General features: G+C 35.9%; 1 pseudogene; it reads right to left on the bottom strand.

Annotated features, from left to right (window-relative positions):
• The window catches only part of LOC149313892 (von Willebrand factor D and EGF domain-containing protein-like), a 349,914-nt pseudogene that overhangs the window by 26,531 nt on the left and 307,292 nt on the right, over positions 1-16,091 (bottom strand).

Raw genomic sequence — 16,091 nt, 5'->3', positions numbered from 1 at the left:
CAAACTGAAACTTTATAGTTTTTTTTTTAACAAGCCTGCTTAAATCACTGTTATTTCCTTGGAGGGATATTTAACACTGCACATCTTGAAATAAAATGAGCCACTAGAAGAATAATCCACCCTCTCTGTACAAGTGTGTGTTTTTCTGTAGATGTTCAAGTGCTGTCCACTCCAAGTGAAAAAAGAAGCAGACATTTTAAATTTCTGCAAAATCAAAAAAAGCATACCAAGACACAACTTTCTGGAGAAAACAGAATGGCAGATGTTCTATTTATTTTTTATTTTATTATTTAGAATGGCAGATGTTCCAATTCTCTTCCCAGCCTGAACAGTTTTGTTCCCCCTGCCCCATCATGGCTGAAATAAAACTACATTTTTTAAAGAAGGCAAAAGAACACATAATGGTCTTTGTCAATTTGGTACAACTCTACCCAGCATAACTTTAATGCGTAAGAACTTGAGAAGTGACTGACATCTTGCCTTAACAACATGCTGGAATTAAACTCTGCTCAGAATCATGAATTATATTATCAGGAGGTCATTTAGAGAGGGCATCAAGCTGATATACATTAATAAGTCTTCTATACAGTGTGTTATCTTGATCTACAATTTATTCAGCTTATCTGCCAGTACATAAGAATGAATAACATGTAACTATGGAAGTGGAGGGAATTTTTTCCAAGTATTTTCAGATTAGATGGTTTGAATTATATCCCCCTGCCCCCGTAAACTGCAGTCAAATGTGGTTAAGCTTAACAGTATTAAAAACAAACAAACCAAAAACCTGCATCAACTGCAGAAAATTATGCACTGGAATGAATGTGCCTATGATGACCTTGAGAATATATCAGGATGGAAAGCCTTTTTTTTTACAGTGGACTTTAAATAGTTCTGGATTTGAAATACATATTACTCTGTAAAACATAACAAAATGTGTGGAGATGCTTAAAACCAAACATTAGATTTAATGCTGTGGGGCTGGAAGGTGGGGGGAATTTATGCAAAGAAAAAAATTGTCTGTATAACAGATAGACAGCTGTGTGATTTTTTTTTAAAAAAAGCTTTATATTTGGAAATGTTAAATGTTTACGTCAATTTGTATTATGTCAATATATAAAACCATTTTCTCCTTTAAGTCCTGAAGCAGCAAAACTAGATCATTGCTGTATGGCTTGCTACCATTAAAACAGATTATGAGTCACGCTGGCAGGCCTGAGTGATAAACAGATAGCATCTCTGTATGGGAAGGAGCTCAGACTCACATTTACTGTAGTGCTTTCCCTTCCAACCAGATGGACAGTCACAGATAGCAGGGCCGATGCATCTTCCTCCGTTCATGCACATAGGTTCACAGACACCTGCAGTATGACATAAAAGGTAACAAGGGCAGCAACTGAGGAAGAATTGTAACTTCTTTTCCAAAGTCTTTTTGCAGTTTCACAATGGGAAAGTTTTGCATAATTAAAGACGAAAAGCAATTTAGAAGCAAAGAAATCTTAAACTTTCAGATTTGTGAGCTTTAGTAGTAAATCCTTCTAGAATCTGCTGAGATCCACTGCATGCTAGAGACATTTCAAGGAGCCTTCAATAAGAGCTGCCTCACCGGAGAAATGGGAGAGACATTAATTACAATGATTCTTGAAAAAGTAAACAAGAAATCTTTGGTGGCAGCTGTAGGCAGACCAATAGTGCTTATTACTGCTGATTGCCAAATTCTTGTTAAAGCCATTCCCCTCCTGATTGGAAAACATAGTCTCAGGCATTCATCTGGATCAGCAAGAGCTGGTGAAGAATTGATTTGTTTCACACAATTTCAGAGAAGCTTTTGCATTTTATCCATCAAAGATAACAGACAAGATAAGGCTGGGATTGCCTGTAGTTAGCAGGGAAAAAAGAAAGAAAAACAAAATTCTTAACCACGATGTTGAACATTTATTTCCAAATATTTTGGGCCCCTGGGGTGAAGATAGTCTCCATTGGCTGGGACTGAATAACATGGTCACATACAGATATTGTCCAGCCCATATGTAGAAGGATATAATTTTTATATGAGCAAAATACAGACAGCCAACTTGTAGGGCCAGCCCTGCCATTAGACAGAGCACCTCAAGTAGGTTTTGGATGCTATAGTAAAAGGGCAGCAAATGTTTAGTTAACAGGGAGGTGGAAAGGCATTTTTGAGATTTTCTATCTCATTTTCCAAAATAACTTAGCCAGCTTTTGGGTTCTGTATGCATCTTGATATTATACTTTTGCAAGGCCTTAAGAGCAGGCGTTTTCATGCTGGAGTACCACTGCACCCATACATCTTGGAACTGAACATTACTTCAATGCTCTGTTTTTAAAAATTGAGGAGGTGAGAAAAGCAGGTTTGAAGATGACACCCCTTAAGACATATTCTTAACATGTGAAATGACTACTAAACTTAAAAGTGTCTTAGGGGCAAGATAGACACCCCAAAAGAGTGTCTTCTGGCCACCCCTCACTAAGGCATAATCTAGTTTCTATTTCAGGTCTTCAAACTCTAGTTTTCTTCCTAATGTAAATATTAATTTATATAAATACCTAACAATATTAAGATTAAAATATGAACAGACTATAACTTTTTTCCAAATGTACATGGTATTATCTAGTATGTGAACTATGATACTGCAACCCCATTATTAAAGAATATCAGCTCATTAGATACACAAAATCAGATATATCCCAAATTTGTCCTTGGCCTCAGTATGTTAGACATATAGTTACTGTGTCACTTGCGGTTCTAATTATATATCTCAACTTGGTGATTTAATAGCATCCGGTTGACATTTTGTTAAGAATATACTAACATTCCTGCATTTCATGAAATTACCATAATTGTGTTGGTGTCCCCCCGCCCCCCCCAATTGCTACTGTACTCACTATCTTTTTGGGCATCACATAGAGAGCAAAAACAGTACATTTTTAATGAACACTCAGAGGATTCCTTCATAAATGAAGCTAATTCCAATTTTGATTTTGATATTTATTAATATACTGTATTTCTGTCCTGCCCTCTATTGTGAAATCTCAAGGAAGCATACAATTAAAACAATATGAACAGGGTGGATTTTTTAAAAATCCACTTTTAAAAAGCACCAGAATAATTTATATGGGATAAAAGAATACTAAATAAATCACCAAGTTAAAAGAGCAGAAAAGGCTAAACCAGTTTAGACCATGTACACATACATTTTAAGAAATAGTAGGTTTGGGCCCAAAAATACATTTAAAATATATTAAAAGTAGTAATATCTGGACACTCATGTTTGAGAGCCAGAGCGGTAAACAAGTCATTTCATGTCATGGAATTTAAGGTCTTTGTTTCTCTCTGTGTGTCTAACAATGTTACCATTCTCTAATTCATGTAGGTCCAGGGGCCAAATCTCTTGCCTCATAACCTTGTGGCCTCTACATAGACCACCAAGAAGGCCACAACAAAGTGAAAGTGGCCAGGCTTCCACTGAAGGCACTTCACCCTTTTTTGCCATAGAATTGATGGTCTAGAGGATTGGGATGAGATGAGGGTCAGGTTGCCAATAGCTATCTTGTGGAGACAGCATGTTCCTTCAGGACTTCACGTTGCCTGCCTGTGCTCTGACTGGTCCACAAGTAAGTAGCTGTCGCATTTTCTAGACATTCAATAGTGTATTAATTTAGTCAATACCCTGCCTTTTTCCCAATATGGAACCCAAGGGATAGGGAGTAAAACAAAATACAATTAAAACAATGTATAGAGCAAAATATTTTTTTAAAAAAAACTATTAAATAAGTATTACATTAAAATAATCTGCAATTGGATCAAGTTGTTTGAAGGAAAAATATAAACAGATATGTTGTAGGATGAGAAAGCTTATCTGTTTGGAAAATGTACAAATATTAGTATCAGAACAGTGAGAGAAACAAAATAAACACTGCAAGCCTTTCCTTAATTTCCAAGGCCTACAGAGCATTGCATCTAGTTTGGCTTCCTCCTGAATAAGCACACATTTGGTTAGATGGGACTGCACAAGTCATAAGATCACTCTAAGAAGCTTGATCCAAAAATACTATGAGTTTTGCTTTTGAGCAGGCCTATATAGGTTTGCACTACAAATGCATTTTCAGTTGAACTTATCATTAGAAGATTTGTACAAGAGGTAACATTTATCCAAATTCATTTAGCCACATAACTACAACTAGATTTGTTGAATCCCTTTTCAGAAATCTATACTGGCAGTTTCTTCCTATGCAGAACCATCAACCATTATTGCAAATGAATGCAGTGTTTTCTCTCCTGCTTCTTTTTCCTGACTTCATTGCTTCATTCTCTCATTCCTTAATTTTCTTTAAACACATTTCCATTTTCAATACCCACCAGGCAGTTTTCAACATTTGATGATGATAACTAGGTTCAGTATTTCTAGATCCCACTTGCAGGCCTCTATGGAAAAAACTCCAATTTCAAAATAGCAAACAAAATGTTACAGCCACTCATTGGGAAACTAAATAAATTATCAGACATCGCAAACAAACTGAATTATCCTAATCCTCCCAGGAGCAAGTATGACTTTGAAAAGATTCAGGGTTTCTTTCCTGCAGAAATGCATTGCACATTGACCCACAGATCACGGCAATTCATCATCTTGGCTTTTTCTGTACTTACCTCAGGAGAAAAAAATTATATACAAATAATCCATTGTGCCATAGGAAATACAGCCTTCAATTTTCTCATTCTCCTCCATTTAAAAAAAATGTTGTTGATAAGGGAAAAATAAACTCTACCATAATAATACAAAAATGGTTAACAAGAAAATTAATGTTTTTGAGAAGAATTGGTGGCGGAGATAATATTCCCACCATAATATTTTAGTCCTTTGACTTTTACTTCAGAGCAAAAGTCCAACGTCTATGCAAAAGCAATATTTCAAATAGCCAGGGGCCATACAGCATTTGTCCATTCTGGTTCTTGCTAAGACAGCACAGGAATTTCCTTTGGATGCGTTCTCTTAGAATGTGAGTATATCCTGTTCTTCTTGAGAAATAAAACTTGGTACCATCTGATTGTTGCCTGGCACTCCTGAACCACAGATACTGAAGGATTTTGAGTTGTAGTTGTTGATGCTTTAATATGGTGTTTGGCTTATATTTTATTGTTTTAGATTACAGAGGGGCAGTGTTTTACCACCCGTGTGTACAGCCCCTATATTCTACAAATAGAGATTAGGAAGTCATTTATACCATATATGTTTTAATGGAACATGTCCTTTAACATGTGTTGTAGATAAGTAGGAAAATTGGTGTAAAGTAATTGTCTTTTATGTGGTTTGTATTTATGTGTTTTAATATGTCATGTATTAATGTGCACTGATGAGATAAATAAATATATATTTTTAAAAAAGAAAATGCAGTTTCTGTTCAGAAAATTTTATTTTCTGTCCAAAACCATTGAATGTGAATTTTACCGAGAATAAGTCCTGAACTATGAAGATTCTGGATAGTCTAAGATTCTTCTGGTCAGAGTTTCTCAATACTTGAATAACATGTTTTTTTAATCATTCTTTGAATATTATAAAATATTATTTCCATTCCATTCCTAGTTCATTTCCTTAAAAGACGAAAATGATGGCTAAGGGAGTTCCAGAAATGTGATAGAAAAGCCCCACTCCATCCCCTTAGGTGGCATTTGGGGACAAACCATTTCTGTTATCCTTGTGGATCTACTGGAAGCCTAATGGTACATTCAGCCCCACTCCTAACATAGGTCATAGTCTTCACTGAGATGTCTACATGTTTGTGCAAGACTACCTTGCAGTATGCTGGAAAGATGATGTCACATTTTATTGATTAATAATAATATAATTAGTATTGGATCATCATGTCATATCAAATTGACCTTCTATGACACTATCGACATTTCATTTAGTAAAAACAATGAAAATTTGCCATAGTCTGTACCAAATGGCATTGAGAATATGCACAGAGAGAGAGAATTGAATTAAGCATCATGCAGTATGCTGAGAATTTCATGATTCATCCCCTTCACATCCTGTAACACCTTGTACCGCTTTAATAAGATTACCCTTTATGTTAGATGGTAATTTAGCACAAAGGGCCTATGCTTTCTCTTTAACACATTTCTGATTTGAGGTATAAGAAACAAAGTGAGGAATCCTATATAGGAGGAATATTAAATCAGTTCTCTAGTGTCAGTTGCAAGCCCTTTTCTTTTGTCTGGGGTTTTTCAGAAGAACTGAAGGTCCATGTACTTAACTAACCTTTACTGAAACTATAATGTAGATTCTGTTTAGTCCTGGTACAATAATTACTTGTCATCACATAGCCTGAGCAATACTGGAGATAAGGGAAGAACAGAACTGTGCTTCAATGCTGAGTAGGATGATACAGTTTTAGAAATGTGGATTCCTCTGCCCAAAGAAGCCTGGCAAATTGACCTCAATAATCTATCCCAACTAAAAAAAAGGCCAACAAATACCTCTAAGCAATACATTCTGAAACTAACCAAACAATGAAATGAATCTCCTAGGTAGTAACACAGAAAGAAAGAAAGAAAGAAAGAAAGAAAGAAAGAAAGAAAGAAAGATTGTTGAATGGTAGTATATGGTGGTGTGTATCCATGACTCATTTTTAAAGGTAAATGACTATCAATGGCAGTGGTCAAAGAAACATGAGAAAATATATCATGAGCATAGGAATTCATAGCTAAGATGCATGTAAGTAACCCTTGTAACTTATATAAAATATGGTTAATTCAAGAACCAGGGCTGGTGAAAAGAATGTATCATTATCTGATATCATTTGTGAGAAGTGGTAGGATAAAATGTGAATAAGAAGCATGCTAAAATGAAAGAAGTGAGCCCTAGAGATGCTAACAAACAGCTGGCCAATATGTAAGAAAAGAGCTCTGAGCCTCAAGAATTTTCAAAACGTCAAAACTGGGTTCTGCAAATGAATCTGGAACTAGATTCAGACTGATCCAAATTTGATCAGAGTGGTCCAATACACTATGGATTAGTGCATCAATCAGATATCAAACTACCATAAAATTAAGGCAGACAGTGTACCTACCAAATATTGCTAAACAGAACTATGTTAAGAAAATGCTGGGGAAGGGAAAAGAAGGAGACTTTGGCGTGTTACAGACCGCCGGATTGCGGCGGTCTGCTGCCGCCGCCGGTTGCTGCGTCCGGGAACCGCAGCAGCCAAACAGTGTGGTTCTCGGACGCAGCAAAGAAGGAGCGCAAAAATCGCGCTCCTTCTTGCAGCCCGGAAGAGACGCCACGAGGCGCTAGTCGCACACTCGCGGCGTCACTTCCGCCACACGACGTGTGGACGCAGAGCGTCCGTTACGTCAAAATGGTGGCGGCCGTGTGGAACGGCCGCTGCCATTTGTTACAGACTCAGTCCGTGCTAGGGTTAGGGGCGTCTGGAAGAGATGCCCCTTTCTAACCCTAGCACGGACTGAGTCTGTCCTAGGGTGCCCGTTTATAACGGGCCTTTGTTAATTGATAATTCTACCATCCAATCTGGGTCAAGAATCTAGAATACTCAGCCATCAAAGTGCTTGGGCAATGGAATGTGATCAGGTTCTTATCTACTAAAAATGCCAAATGAAGGTAAATAATGCACTGTGGGTTCTTGTTTATGTAAAACAAAAAAAGAATTTTAAGTCTCCCTATGGTTATTTGAGTGATATGATGCCATTCTGTGCCTATATGAGCTCTATATTATTGTTTGTTTTTTTTATTTCATCTTGACATACAAAAAAAAAACCAAACAAAAAATAGATCTACAAATACCAACATATAATTTCGCATAATAAAGGCGACCTCTACCTTGAGTCGGCTTGCGTTTGTCCGCTTACCGAATGATTAATCTTTTTGAGTTATCATTTATTTCTCTATATTCTATTTACAATTTGTTCTCATTAATTTTATACCATATATCTTCCCTTTCACTTCTCTACTATTAACATATCCATAACTCCTCTTTAATGTCAAAAGATTTTTCACAATACCTTATTACCGGATTCCATTCTTGTTTCCAATCCTCCTCTCGTCTGCTATTTAATAATCTCGTGAGCCTGTCCATTTCTTTAATTTCTTGTATTTTGAATCTCCAATTTTCTATACTCAGGGTTTTATTACTCTTCCAATTTTGTGCGATAATTAGTCTCGCTGCTGTTATCAAATAAAGAAGCACTCTCCAGTACTTCTTTTCTGTTTCTTTATCAATATCGGTCAGCATATTCAACAAATATAATTCCGGTGAGAAATCAATCTTACAACTGAAAATCGTTTGTATTTCTAAATGGATTTGGTGCCAAAATTCGCTAATCTTTTTACATGCCCACCACATATGAAATAATGACCCCTCTTTTTTTTTTGCATCTCCAACATTTTAATTCGCTTAATTTATAAATTCTTTTGATCTTTACCGGAGTGGTACCACCTGTTTGTAATTTTGAAGTAATTTTCTTTTAAGGCTTGCGAGGCGGTAAACCTATTCATTTTTATCCAGGATTTTTGCCACGCTTCATATGCAATTGGGCGTCCAAAATCTTGCGCCCAGCGCACCATGTTGCTTTTTATAACTTCTTCCTCCAAGACTCTTTTCAATAGTACATTATAAAATTTACTTATCTTCTTTTTCTCGTTTTTCCACCATATTACGTCTAATTCATTTATTACCGTGTCAATCCCGTATTCCTTATCATCTTTCTTGTATTTTGCTTTTATTTGTGCATATTCTAACCAATCTATTTTAACACCTTCTTCTACCAATTCCTTCCAATCCTTTAATCTTATCTTCCCCTTGCTCTCTATTTTAATCAAGTCATTATACGTCAGCCATTTTTCCTTTTGGTTCCATATATACAGTGGTACCCCGGGATACGAATGCGCCGCCTTACGAAATTTCCGGGTTACGAAAAAAATCCATTTAAAAACATTTTTCCGGGTTACGAAGGTTATTTTGGGTTACGAAAAAAAATTTGGTGCTTTTCGGCACGATTTCACACGGAATCGCGGCTTTCGCTATTAGCGCCTAAGGGCATTTCAGCTAGCGAAAGTTTCCGGGTTACGAAAGCGGCGGCGGAACGAATTAATTTCGTAACCCGGGGTACCACTGTATCTTAAAGCCTCTTGACTTGATATCCACATTGGCAATTTCCTATAAAACATTGTCTTTACTTTCACCCACGTATCGAAAAGTGCTTTCCTAATGGGATGATCTAAGAAACCCTTTATTATTTTTTGATCCTTACAGAACAAATATAAATGCCAACCATGTTTTAAGTCGTTTCCTTCGAGATTCAAAAGATCTCTATTGTCTAGCTTTACCCAATCCTGAATCCAACATAATTTAGCAGCCCATATATATAATTTTATATCTGGTAATGCATTTCCCCCTCTATCCTTACTATCCTTTAATACGTTCCACTTCACTCTTGCTTTCCTTCCACTCCAAACAATTTTTTTTAATTCTTTGTCCCAGCTTTTTATTATTTCTTCTTTACAGATGATTGGCAAATTGTAAAATAAAAATAAAAGTTTGGGGAGCACTGCCATTTTAATAAGAGCAATTCTCCCTAGGATCGATAGATTCAGTTTGTTCCATTTAATAAGATCATGTCTTACTTCTTCCCATTTTTCTTTATAATTATTTTCATATAATTTCAGATTGTTATTCGCTAACCATATTCCTAAGTATTTTACCCTCTTGGCAGTTTTACAACCTGTTTTTTTTTTCCAATCTTTCTTCTTCTTCTTTCCTAATGTTCATATTTATTAATTTAGTTTTTTCTTTATTAATTTTCAGTCCAGCCAAGTTTCCAAATTCCTTTAATTCGTTCATCAAATGTTCCATTCCTTTACTAGGTTCTTCTACTATTGTTACCATATCGTCTGCAAACGCGAGTATCTTTTTCTCTTTTCCCTTTATTTTGATTCCTCTAATCTTGTCGTTATTTCTAATGGCATTCATTAATACTTCTATTGTACTAATAAATAATAATGGTGATAAAGGACAGCCCTGTCTCGACCCTTTGCTTATTTTGAACTCCTTCGATTTTTCTCCGTTTATCTTTAGTTGTGCAGATTGTTGATTATATATCTGTTTTAAACATCCTAAAAACCATTCTCCTACTTTCATTCTCTTTAATACCTCCAACATAAATCTCCAGCTCAAATTGTCGAAGGCTTTTTCGGCATCAATGAACATTAAAGTTGCCTTTTTTTATTATTTTTGTTATAATGTTCTATAACATTTAATACTGTTCTAACATTGTCTTTTATTTGCCGTCCTGGTAAGAATCCGTTTTGATCCCTTTTTATCATATTATTCAACACCAGTTTAAGTCTTTCAGCTAATATCATTGTAAATATCTTATAATCGGTGTTTAAAAGCGATATAGGTCTATAATTTTGGACCAGAGATCTATCTTTCCATTCTTTTGGGATTACTACGATTGTGGCTTTTTCCCATGATGAAGGGATTTTTTGATCTTTTATTTCATTAAACACTTTCTGTAATGGGTTCACTAGTTCTTCTTTAAAGATTTTGTAATATTTGGCCGTAAAGCCATCAGGGCCAGGTGATTTACCCTCTTTTAACTTCCCTATTACCTGAAAAATCTCTTCCTTACTAATTGCCTTATTTAGGTTCTCTCTTTGTTCCTTAGTAATTTTCCCGATTTCCCTTTTATCCAGAAATTTGTTCATCTCTTCTATTTTTCCTTCTGTCATGTTCTCTTCCTTATAAAGATTCTCATAATATTCACAAAAAGCCTTATTTATCAAATCCTGTCTGTTTGATATTATCCCTCCATATTTAATTCCCACAATTGTGTTAGTTTTTCTTTATTTATTTATTTTCCTTGCTAACATTTTCCCAACCTTATTTGAGTTTTCAAATTGTTTTTGTTTTGCTTTTTTCAGCTCAATCGCAATTTCTTCTGTAATGTCTGATTGTATCTCATTTTGTAACATTCTCATTTTTTTAACCAATTTTCTATTATTAGGTTGGGTTATCAGATCTCCCTCGACTTTTTTTAATTCATTGCGAAGTGCTAGATATTTATTTTGTTTGGCTTTCCTTATTTCTTTTGTCCTTTGAATTAATAAACCTCTTAGTACGGCTTTGCTCGTGTCCCAAGTTGTCTGTATTGACATCTTCCCCACATCATTTTCTTCAAAGAAAAATTTGATTTCCTGTCTTATTTTTTTAACAAAGGATTCCTCCAGAAGGATATCCTCGTTGAGCCTCCATTCATATCCTTTCTTGTGTGACTTCTGTATGTATACATCTATGAGATTATGGTCTGATAATGTTCGAGGTGCTATTTCCATCTTTATTATTTTAGTGAACAGACTCCTGGTTACCATGCACATATCGATTCTTGAATATGATTGATGACAATCGGAAAAAAAGGTAAAACCTTTCTTGTCTCCATATAATTTACACCATACGTCTATCAAATCTTGATCTTCTATTAATTCTCTAGCACTTTTTGGTAGTTTCCCTTGATTTAGGCCAATGGTCTTAATCGATTTTCTATCTCTGTTGGGTTTAATGACCCCGTTAAAATCTCCTATGATCATTATATTATTTTTGTTTAAATTCATCAAGTCCTTGTTTAACTTTTGGAAGAAAGTAGTTTTATCATCTAGCGGTGCATAGAGGTTTACTATGATTGATTCCCTTCAATTGTCACTTTTACTATTAACACTCTTCCCTCTATGTCTTTGTATATCATTTTCGCATCATATTTCTTATTTACATATGTAACTACTCCTCTTTTTGTTTTCTTATAACCTGAGCAAAAGTAATTTCCTAATTTACTGTTTCCAAGCATCTTTTCATCTTTTATCTTTATTTTTGTTTCTTGTAAGCATACAATATCAAAAGAATTTTTTTCCAGTAAATGAAATATTTGCCTTCTTTTTTTCAAATTGTTTAGGCCCTTCACATTCCATGAACCGATCTTTACATTCATCATTTTTTAAAAAAAAAACACACACTCAAAAGATGGGGAGAAAAAAAAGGTTTTTGAAAAGAAATAGAAAATAAACTAATAAAGACTGCTTAGGGCTCTACTTTTGTTCACCTTCTGCTATTATCTTTTTATAAAATTCACAAGCCTTATCCACTGAGTTTAACAAATATCTTTTCTGTTTGTAAGATACACTTATCCCTTCCATTTTCTCCCATTTATATTTAATGTCCTTTTCTTGGAGCAGGTTAGTTATGAATTTGTATTCCTGTCTTCTTTTTAAAACCTGAGATGGCAGATCCTTATATATTTCCACTATATTTTCATCTATGATTAATTTTTCCTTAAAGTTCTGGTGAATTATTTCATCTCTTGTTCTTGAATTCGTAAAACGAATTAAAATATCTCTCGGCATATTTCTTTCCTTTGCAAATTTAGAGTTTATTCTAAAGATTTTCTCAATCTGCCCATCTAAATATTCTTCTGCTACATCTATAAATTTTGCTAAATGCATCACCATTTTTTCCAGAATTTTTTCATCTGCTTCTTCTGCCACATTCCTTATTTTTAAACATTTTTCTCTATACTTATTTTCTTGGAAGGATATTATTTGTTCACTCTGTTTTAGTCTCAGCTCTAATGATTGAATTTGTGATTCTAGGTTGTTTGTTTTTACAGATATTCCTCCTATCTCTGATTTTGTTTCCTCTATTTCTTTGTTTATTTTCTCAGATTTCCCACTCAGTAGTTCTATTTCCCTATGCAAGTCTTTTTTTATTTCATTCTTAATTTCTTGCATTTCTTCCTTCATTTCTTTTTTTAAATCCCTTATCTCCTGTAGTATTGCGGAGTTGGTCTCAAACACATTACCTACATCAGACCCATCACTTTGTGGACTTTCCATCTTTGTTGATTTTTGGGAATTCTTTTTCCTGGGCATATTTTACTATCCCTCTTTCTCTTGTCTTTCTTCTTTCTTCCCTTTTGCCGCAAAATCCCCAATATCAGAGAGAAGATATAGAAAGAGAAAATATATTTAAAAAAAACAACATCAAATCTACCCCAAATCCACCAAATTGCAATGAGACTAGTTCCCAAGGGAGTGTCTAACACTGTCCGGCTGCTCTAGGCTATTGTCTCCAATATCATTATCTTCTTCCTTACTCTAATAAAGAAGAAAACCCTTGGTAAATCTGACTGATATTCTTTATATAGCCTATATGAGCCCCTCCTGTGATCCCTCTTGGATGAGAGGATCTCGTTCTCCCTATCCCAGGAAAGGGGACTGGGAGAATTACAGTGTTAGAAATGGTATCAGGACACCCAGTGCCCAATACCTTGTCTCTCCAATTTGGATTATAGTCCTAACCTTGTACTTATTTTTAGACTGAGAACTTGCATTTAAACCAAGAGAAACTCAAAAAGAGTGAACAATGGAGTATAGCCAAACCATCCTTTCTAGTTACAAATACGACTCTCAGGATATAGCACAGATGACTTTACGCATTTTTTTGTTTGTTTAATATATAGCCCATCCTGCAGCACAGGACCCAAGGCAACTTAATACAAATTAAAACAAAGTACATCTAAAAACCTATTAGTACAAATGTTAAGAAAAATAACACAATCAAAAAATTATATTACAAAGAAAAAACATACTGTACCCCATCAGAAACTGGAGAGACATCTCCTCATACAGGATTTTGGCCAGTTTTTCAACTTCAATAGACAGTTTAATACTATTTCAATATTTCATATATTCTTTGCTTCATGTGATTTACAATCCACCCTCCATACTTGTGGGGTTTAGGGGTGCAGGACCATAGCCTCACCCACGCATGCTACAGACTCAATTTCTGCCAACAGCCACAGCCCACACTTCCCTTTCCCACCTTGGCACCATGGTGCCTCAGCCAGATATTCAGACCTGCTCCATCCCTCTAGGACACTGGAACTGATTTAAGTAGCCAGTAGCTGATCCACCACCTCACACCATTCCCTCTCTGCTTCCTTTTCTGCCAAGAGCACCAGCCTATCCCTCCCTTACCCACCTTGCCATCACAACACTGCAGTCAGATTTTTGAAGTCTTTCCATCTCCTGAGGACAGTGAAACTCATTTTAGAAACAGCAGCTGCTGAAATACTAGCCTCTATGCCATTTGGGTGGTGCAGAGATTGTGAAGGCTTGGAGACTGGTGGAGGTGTTGTGGTGCCAGGATGGGAAAGGGACTGTTGGGCTGGCACTGTTGGCAGGACAGGAGGCAGAAAGGAGGAGGGAGAAGAGGAGCAGGTTGAGCCAGTCATGCAGCAGTTACAAAATCATGGATAATCAAATCTGTGAAAGAGAAACCTGTGAAGGTGGAGGGCAGCTTGTATCTCTTTTTCTTTTATAAACCATCTTGATTCCCAGTCTTGGGAAATATTAATGGACTGATAAAAGATTCAAATTTCCAAATTTAAATCTAGATTCATGTCTGAACTGGATCAGTATAGCTCTGAATTGGTCTAAACTGAATTAAGGCTCTATTTGAATAACCAACGTAGGTGGCTCTTGCTCAGTCTTATCACAATCCCTATAAAATTGTAAGACATTTGAAATGTCTAGATTTAACATATATTTTTGGTATTCCTTGTATGATTTTATCACTTCTGGATTTTTGTGCAACACAATGATCAAAATTTAATCTTTGAATCTACACCTATTTATTTTACTCTCTGCAAGTATGCAAACAATTGCTTTTTCCTGGGGTGGGGAGGGGAGTTGGGTTTAAGAAGATAACAGTGAAATGTATGTCTTGAGGGAAATTGCTCGCATGCCTCCATGTAAGGTTCTTAGGTATCAGAAAGGATATGAAGGAGGACTGGAATTCACAATGGTACTTACAAGTGCTGCAACCCAGGCGTACACAGTAATTGATCCTTACATATGCAAAAGAGTAGGGAATACATAGCGATCTTAAAAATCCAGCAGTCCTGGCTTACTGGTCAGCAGCTGCTGCAGGCAACAGGAGTCTGTTCTCCTGCTAATCAAGACACAGCAGACTGAGGTTCCCATCCCCAACCCATAAGCAATCTCTGATGCAAGGAGGAATTGCAGCAGGGATCCTGCTTCTTAATGTTGCACTGGAGATCACTGAAGGGATGAGGTGGGAATATCAATCTGTTGAGTCTCTGATGACATGGAAACATACCTCCATTGTTCTCATTGGCTGCTGCCTATCAAGTCAGGATGGGGGAGGGGGAAGGCTGGAGAGTGTTGGTGGTCCATGGTCCAAGCAGCTGGAGGAAACTAGCCTGAAATATCCTCTTGCCACCTCCAGTGTGAAGACACATTGTCATTTACAGCTGGCAGTTTGAACAGAGATTTCATCAGGTGGTTTGTGTCTACGTGTGGTCTTCCCTCAAGCTTTCATGATATTTTGAGAAGTTCAGGAACTTTATATCCACATTTTTCATTTGTGTTTTCTGCAGGTAACATCTAGTTCATATGGAAAAGAGTCTTCCAAAACAAGTAAGAACTAAATAGAAGAAATGCTTCCTGTCAGTGCATCTTTACTCTGACTCTACAATCCTAGCATGAATGAGAGAGACTTGAAGCAGAAAATGTCACCATCTGATTTCTTCAGTGTATATAACTAATGCTCAGATGATCTTTATTTAGCTAGGTGCACTGGCTTTATTTGTAGTGTGAATTCTCAAAGTGTCAAACGTGTTGTGGGTTTCGAATCAAAGGGAGAAAAGCTTGTTTTCATTGCAGCTACAGATGCTGAAGACTTGGGGTTAAATTGTTTATTGTTATGAGGAATAAAATATTATTTTCATCGATCAGCTCCAATCCCCATTGATTTCAGCACATCTTTCTGTCTGTGTTAGTTTTTTCATTACAAATATGTGTCTGTTAGCTCTTATATTTTTATTTTCATCCTCTGTTCCCTAGTACATTTAGTTTACAAAGCATGTGCAGAACACAAGTTCTACCTGCTGTATTATTATTATTATTATTATTATTATTCCCATCATGTTAGAAGCCTTGAATTTGGTGATATTTTCACATTCTTGCAGACTCATTTGTATTTTA

Source organism: Sceloporus occidentalis, unplaced genomic scaffold (genome assembly GCF_023333645.1).
Source record: "Sceloporus occidentalis isolate IW3139 unplaced genomic scaffold, rSceOcc1.0.p SCAF_4, whole genome shotgun sequence".
NCBI classification, from domain to species: Eukaryota; Metazoa; Chordata; class Lepidosauria; order Squamata; family Phrynosomatidae; genus Sceloporus; species Sceloporus occidentalis.
The sequence above is the reverse complement of the archived record's forward strand: the minus strand, read 5'-3'. Positions and strand labels throughout refer to the sequence as shown.